The sequence below is a fragment of the Cebus imitator genome, unplaced genomic scaffold (assembly GCF_001604975.1).
Source record: "Cebus imitator isolate Cc_AM_T3 unplaced genomic scaffold, Cebus_imitator-1.0 Scaffold664, whole genome shotgun sequence".
Lineage (NCBI taxonomy): Eukaryota > Metazoa > Chordata > Mammalia > Primates > Cebidae > Cebus > Cebus imitator.
Window position 1 is genome coordinate 550,737 of NW_016107979.1, and position 7,483 is coordinate 558,219.

At 47.5% G+C, this 7,483-nt stretch overlaps 1 protein-coding gene across 2 annotated transcripts in view; it reads right to left on the reverse strand.

The window, feature by feature from the left end:
- Positions 1–7,114, reverse strand: part of TMEM266 (transmembrane protein 266) — a 141,803-nt gene extending 134,689 nt beyond the window's left edge. The window contains exon 1 of one of the 2 annotated variants that reach the window (XM_017518213.2): positions 6,717–7,114. The gene's annotated coding sequence lies outside the window, so the exon portion shown is untranslated. Of the gene's footprint in view, positions 1–6,199; positions 6,373–6,716 lie in introns of those variants that run through there. The other variant, XM_017518211.2, reaches the window with a different exon arrangement.
- Between the last annotated feature and the right edge of the window lie 369 nt (positions 7,115–7,483).

A 7,483-nucleotide genomic window follows, 5' to 3' on the forward strand; every position in this document is an offset into this window, starting at 1 on the left:
AGAGACAGGGTTTCATCACGTTGGCCAGGCTGTTCTTGAACTCCTGATCTCAGGTGATCCACTTGCCTCAGCCTCCCAAAGTGCTGGGATTACAGGCATAAGCCAGTGCACCCAGCCAGAACCTTTTCTTTATTGAGGAATTGCAATATATTTTACCTTGTTCTTTTGTTTTGATGGGCAAAGCTAACAAATTTTAGGAGTCATAGTTAAAGGAGAATTAGTAATTGTTGTAGAAATTGTTTTTTAAAAGCCCTGCATCAAAGATCTGACTATTTCAAAGGAAACTGTCATGGGCGGAAGGTTAATTAGGCTTATGCCTTGTATTAGCTGGGCGAAATGGCCATTGTGTAACCAGGATGGGACAGTGTGAAGGCATCATAGATAAAGTAACTCGCTTCAGACCTGTTTTGAGCCAAGGGAAAGAAGAGGAAGCACTGCATGTGTGGTGCTTGACACTGAAATCTGGAGAACAGCTGCCTGGACTTCTAAAACCCTGGGCTGCAAAGGGCAAAAATACTTATTAAAATTCCTTGTTTTAATGAGTTCTGGGAATAGGAGTTATCAAGCCTCCGTCCTAGCTACTAAGTAGTTTCTATTACAAATCAAAAGCAGTTTTAGGGAGGCTGTGTTTTTTGAAGGGGAAATCCTCTTCTGGCGGGTAATTCAGACAGCCTCGAGCAGCAATTAAAGCCACCAGGAGGAGGAGAGGAGGCCCCCCTGCATCTGAGGAGCAGTTTCTCCCAGGCTTCTTCCCATAACCATCAACTCCCTTTAGCATCCCAGTGTAGTCCATTCTAAAGTGTTCTATAGATGAATTATTCCCAAAGTGCCTATGATTTTGCTGCCGCCCAAGAACTACTGCAAACAATAGACGTATGAAGGATGTATGTAGAGTCCTTCCTGTGACTGCTTACACCAAAGAGATCTCAGGCAGTGATGCTTCTCAGACATACAGGGTAAGTGCTTTGGCATTGAGCTCTCGGGCCCTGGCTCAAACAGGGATAATACCAACAGATACTTAATGTTTTAAAAATGCAACAGGCTAGGCCAGGCACCGTGGCTCACGCCTATAATCCCAGCACTTTGGGAGGCCGAGGCAGGCAGATCATGAGGTCAAGAGATCAAGACCATCCTGGCTAACATGATGAAACCCCGTCTCTACCAAAAATACAAAAATTAGCTGGGCATGGTGGCATGCGCCTGTAGTTCCAGCTACTTGGGAGGCTGAGGCAGGAGAATTGCTTGAACCCAGGAGGCGGAGGTTGCAGTGAGCCGAGATCGCACCACTGCACTCCAGCCTGGCACCTGGCGACAGAGTGAGACTCTGTCTCAAAAAAAAAAAAAAAATATGCAACAGGCTAATGCAGGCAGTGCAAGGATTTACCTGTCTGTGTAAACAGCCAGTGGGAATGACCATAGATTCCTTTTCCATTCTAGTGACTCAGGCGACTGGGACAGTTGATGCTTGGCTGGAGGAATCCAGAGTCTCCTTTGGAAGTTCTTCAAAAACGTTATGCGCTCCCAATACGAGGGAACCCACACAGATTTCTTCTCCATCACAGGCCAACACTCCACGCACCTTTTGCTGTCTCATCACACATCCCAACCCTAAGGTGACCTTTTTCCCATCTTCACAGGTTCCTTTCTCCCCAACACTAGCTCAAGAGTAAGACAGATCTTTCCCGATTCTTCTCCACTTTCTTGCTGTTCCCCAAGACATAAAGCTTTTGCATGTTAGAGGTTTCACTGCTCACTACAGAGAACAGTAAGGACTAACAAAAACAAAAAGTGTGGGAAGCTAGAAAGATTCAAGGATGCCACAGTGATTTATTGGTGCTTTTCCCACAGTCCCAGGGTTGGGGGAGTGAACAAAATAGACTGGACTCCTGCCCTTTGGAGCATTCATTCCATGGGGGAGATGGGCGATAAACTTAACAACTAATTAATATAGTACGCTAGGAGGTGCGATGAATAAAGGCAAGACAGGGAGGAGGAACAGGATGTCTATGGGAGTGGGTTAGATTCTGAGCAAAGCTGAAAGGACGTGCGGGAGCAAACCATGACGTTATCTGCGGGAAGAGAATTCCAGGGGACAGACCCTTAGTGCTAAGGGCCTGGGGCACGGGGAACAGCAGGAGTCCAGTGTAGATGGAGCAGAATAGGATGGGAGGCCAGAGAACTATGGGGCAGAGAGTGCCTCATCCTGCAGTCAGAGTGCAAAAGGGAACGAGCCTAGAGTTTGAGCTCTGCTGACCTGGGCTCAAATCTCAGCTCTGCCCTTAGGGCGTGTACCTTGGGCTCCCCTACTTCTCATCTACAAACAGTTGACCACAAAGTGTGGTCACTGCAATATGGAACGTGAAACTTCCTATCATAGGACACAACACACGACATGTTCCTACCCACCAAACATCAGTTCCCCTCCTCTTCCCCTGGTTACAGGGGTCCTCTCATCTAGCTCCCAGTGCAATTGAGTAAAAGGTGTTTAAAAGTATGCCACTCAAGGGCTTCCAAGAGGTCCAAGTGCGAGAAAACAAAATGGTACACATCTACGTATTGTTGGAAAACAGGAATATTTTAGTTTCGGCATTCAAATATCTGGAGGAATCTACACCAAACTGTTAGTGGTGGTCAGTGCTAAGGGGTAAGATTACCAAAAAGTTGGACCACTAAGCTTCTACCTTCTATATTTCTGTAATGTTTGAACATTTTACAATGAGCACATATTACACTGGCAAGCAGAAATCACAATATAGGCTGGTGCTGGTGCAGGAAAATTGACCTCCTGGTCCTGAGTAGCCTCCATCCCACCCTATACCCAAGCCCACTTGGTGTGATCCAACTCTTACTTCTTCTCTATGGGGAACCTGAGTGTAAAAAGGGCTAAAGGAAGCCTTAGGATCTCAGATGAGACCTGGATCACAGGAAAAGTTCCTGGGATAAGTATGCTTGGTTAACATGTGTGAACTCCCACTGGGTCTGTTTGAAACGGGATGGAAAGTGAACTACTCTCTAAAGAAAATGAAAACCCTTACTATGGCTGCCAAGCAGAGAAAGAGAGGCTGGTGAAAATCAAGTACTTCAAATTAATCTGTGAAGTTCTTTGTGATTCAAGATTGTCGACAACTGAAAAAAAAAATCTCATTTTAAAGAATACTAAATTAAGAAATACTATAAGATAAACCACATTTCACAATGAAGTAACTTACAAGGTCAATCAAGGAAAACAAATATCCCAGTTCTTGGTGTCTTATTCAACAATGTACTAAAATATTCATTATAATCAATCACCACAAGACCTGTGAGTTTCATAGCCTGGAAACTTTTACTCTTTCCCCACTTTCCCAAAAAACTCTGGTGAAGGGAATAAAAAAATAATGCTTAAGCATTAATAGTTGCCCATTTGACTTTCCCAGCTTAAATATACATTTCAAGAGAAACAAAAAAAATGTAGTCCGGAAACATTTTTACATTTCCTGAATTGGCCTTTGTACCAGAAAGCCTTCTCAGCTCTGCATTAAATGAAATCCTGCCTGAATGGAAGACAGACTAGTCAGTTTCTCAAACTCTTCAATCATGAGATTCCCAACTGAGGAAGATAGTAATGCTCCCCATAGGAAAACTCACTTCCTCCCCAGAAATCGAGCAACATCTCTGTTTTCTGCCTCTTGCACAGTAACATCAGGACTCATCTTGAGTTTATCTGATCGTAGACTGGAAATCCCCAAGACAGAAAGATCCTGTCTCAGCATTTCTGTAAACACCAGGGAATGTGTCCTTCCCAAATGGAGTGTTTTCCATGAGATAACAATGCTATGTACAAATTGCTATACTGTTTCAAAAGAACACAGTGTAATGAAAAAGGTAATATTATGGTGCTCTTTTAGAGCAATCACATTGACCAAGAGAAAAAAATAGAACTTATAGAATTAAAAGAGATAGTCTTCTATTTCCTACTTAATATTATCCACCAATTGATAATTAAAAGCTATAATTTGCATGGGATATAGTTTCCAAATAATTCCTTCTATTACCTATACTTTTCTCTCCACTATCTCAGCTATGTGACCTGAGTAGAAAAGCTATTAGCCCCACTGGGTGAATTTTCACTGATGCAACTACAGCAATTCCTAAGCCCATGAGGACTGTTAGGAATGTCTAACAAAATCCAATAACTGCATTATAATAATGTACTTTAAAAAAGATTAAATATACATCCATAGCTGAATGCACAGATTCCAAGAACTTTGAAAGCATAATTGCTACAATCGTAGAGAAACTGGATTAGGATCCGCAGCTGGTATGGATTCCTTCCTTCCATTAAGGGATTCACAGGCAAGTTTGATAGGCAGTGTTGCTCTGATGACTGACAGTGAGACCAGAAGATAGTATGCAGGGCAGCAAGAAGGGTAGAGTGGGATGTGATCATGGAAAATGAGAGTGATTCATTCTACTTGATGCATATATGTTTTATAGGTTTAAATCTGGAGGGAAACAACTTTAACTCCTTGTATGGCAGAATTAAATGGAAGCACATCTTGGACCCCACTTTTTATAGGCTCAGTGCCACCTCAAAAAATTCCATACTGACCCATTCTGAAACAACAGCTTTTCTTACTGGAAAGCCACAGAGTTGGTGTGGGATCTATGAAATGGAAAATCGGACCCAAGCCAATGTGCTCATGCATAAGCTTGATTTTAATGAAAAGGCACATGGAGCAGCAGCACCTGGATTAAAAGCCCCCTCAGGGCTCCCCACCTCCAGTATTCCCATGCGCCTGAGTTTGCATCCTCACCCTGTCCCTGACTGTGTGACCTTGGGCAAGTTATTTAACCTTTCTAAGTCCTAGCTTGTTCATCTTCAACATGGACATAAGAGGTTTGTTGTGAGGACTAATTAAGATCATATACAAATAGTTTTAGCTCAGTACCTGGTACATATGAACACTGAAGAAACGTGTCCTTCTCGTGATTAGATGTGACACTCTGACATATTTTAGAAGCAATTACAGTTCAACTATCATATCCCAACATCTTGTGATACCCCACTTTCATTTTTTACTTCTAGCTCTTACTATTCTTTTCATCACAATATTTTAGGGTAGGGGGAGGAGGTAAGCAATTATACACATCCCACTTTTCCCACTGTTGCTCAAAGCAAGGTGACAAGCCAAGGAAATAAACATAGGCACTGAAGAGAAATTCAGTCTTTACGATATGATGTGATAGGTGTATGAAATATAAACAAATCATATAATTTCAACCTCTAACATATAGGGCATCAAATCATAGGTAGTTTTATTTTAAAAGAAACAAAAGCCAGGCAGCATTAAAGAGGATAGAAAGAACCCATATGGGCCTATTGCTATCTCAGTATTAGTGACTGTGAAACAGGGATTAGTGAGCTAGATTATGGGGGGCTTCATGGGGTCTGACTTCCAACAGGTGGCTAGCTTTAGTCATGTTCAGATGCAAAACCGTAATGAGTTTGAGTATGTAAGTCCCAGGGATTCTGTTGAAGGCCTTTTCTCGGCCATCAAGAGAGACAATTTTCAAGGTTTAAGCCTCCCTGGCAAGTTAGCAAGCAGGGAACTGCCTGCCCTAGCTTGCACCTGTCCCCTGAAGGGGATTCTGGCCTGATGGTGAAAACCCACCATTCTTTCCAGACAGTCCATCCTGCCGCGGGGGCACCTCCCGACAAATGGGGGAAGCCCACTAGAAAGTGGTCACGACCAACCAAACCACAAATCCCCAGGGTGTGGGATTTCCACCTCTATACCACGTCTGAAAACCGAAAATAGGCGCTCGCTTGCCATACTGCAATGGGATTCCCCCCAGCAGCAACCTCCCCCCCGCCCGACTTGCATGTTTTATTAATAAATGCAAGATGGCACACGGAGGCAAAGAAGGGGAGGTAAAGCATCGGCAGCTGGACCCGAACCAGGGCAGTTTGAAAAAATAAATAAGAAGCATGTGACAAGAAGCAGGTCCCCAAGCTGGAGCTGAAGCCCTGGGCTGCCCCACGCACCCTCGCCTGGCTCCCCCGGCCAGGGGGATGAAGGTCAGCGGCAAGATCCCAGCCCTTCCGGGCACTCATCCTGCAAACCTTGACCGGCACCCCCACCCCCCGCCCCGACCACAGGACTCGGGCAGTGAGGCAGGGGAAGCTCCGGCCGCGGCCGGCTGCGAGGACACATACCTGCTGCCCGGGCTCGGGATTCGCTCGGCTCTGCAGCGGCGCCGGCCGCGGCTCGCGCTCCCGGGGCTCCCCTCTCCGCCCCCCCGCCCCCTCGCGGCCCCGCCGCTCCCCTCCGCCCACCGCGCTCGGGGGCGCGCGCGCGGTCTCGCGCTGGCGGCTTGGCCGGGCCCGCGCCTGCGCCCTCGCCTCCCGCTGGCCGCGCGCGCGCGCGCTCCCGAGGCTGCGGAACGGCGGCGCGGCTGTCTAGGAAACCACGGCGTCGGCGGGCACTGGCTGGTGGCCCGAGCTGGGCAGGGGTCGGGGCTTCGGCCGCCTCCGGGGCTGCCACGCAGAGCGCGGGCTTCGTGGCATGGGTGGGGCGTCGCGGGGCAGCGTCGCAGCCCGAGTACGAGCGTGTGGAGAGGCGAGGGGGCCGCGAAGGGTGGGTCTGAGGGGGAGGCAGGCGGGGCGCGGAAGCAACAAGTGCGGAGGCCGAGGGCGCCGCTCCGGGGCGCGGAGGACCCGGGGGATTTCGTACCGCTGAGAATCGGAACCTCCCGTCGCTTTGGCGCAGCGCTCTGCCGCTTCGAAAGCTCTTTCCCAGTCCCCCGCGTTCATCCGCGCTGGGCGCCCCGTGAGGGAGCGGACGGCACGCAGTGCCCCCTGGGCTTGGACGCCACCGAGGGAAAAACGCCTCTTTGTGTGTGGCCGGAGTCAAGGCACAGTCAGAGCCCCCCGACTCTCAGTCCGCTGCCTGGGAGAGAATACTCTGTCAGTACATTCATTTCATGGCCTCCGCTCAGGACCCTTGTAGGACCGTGTTTCTCCTTTTCCACGGTTCATAATCTCACTCTTAAAAAGGCTTTTACACGCCCCCCGTCTCCTTCCTCATGAAATTCCAGTACCGCAGATACGCTGCCGACCTGCGTATGTGCTGTGTGTGTGTCTGTGCTTGATGCATAAAAAGAGTAACATTGCGCCCCTTGAGGCAGCATCACCCGGGTGGAGAAGCTCGTCCTAGGGCCATGGTTTCCAGTTAGCGGGTGGGTTAAGGTGAGCCACTGAGCAATCTGGATGCACCCACAGATATTCTCTGTCATTAAGAAAAAAAAATCCTCACACATAATGCGTACAACTCTAATTAATGTCTGCAAGGTCTGCTGTGAATCAGGCCATTTAAGCAGCTTCTGGATTCATAGTAGCTTATTATCGTTTGCCTTCACCAATTCTTGCTAAAAATCATAGCCATTTTCCTATAGGGTGTTGCCATTTTTATGTTAAAATATTTGAAAAATTGGGAAACCC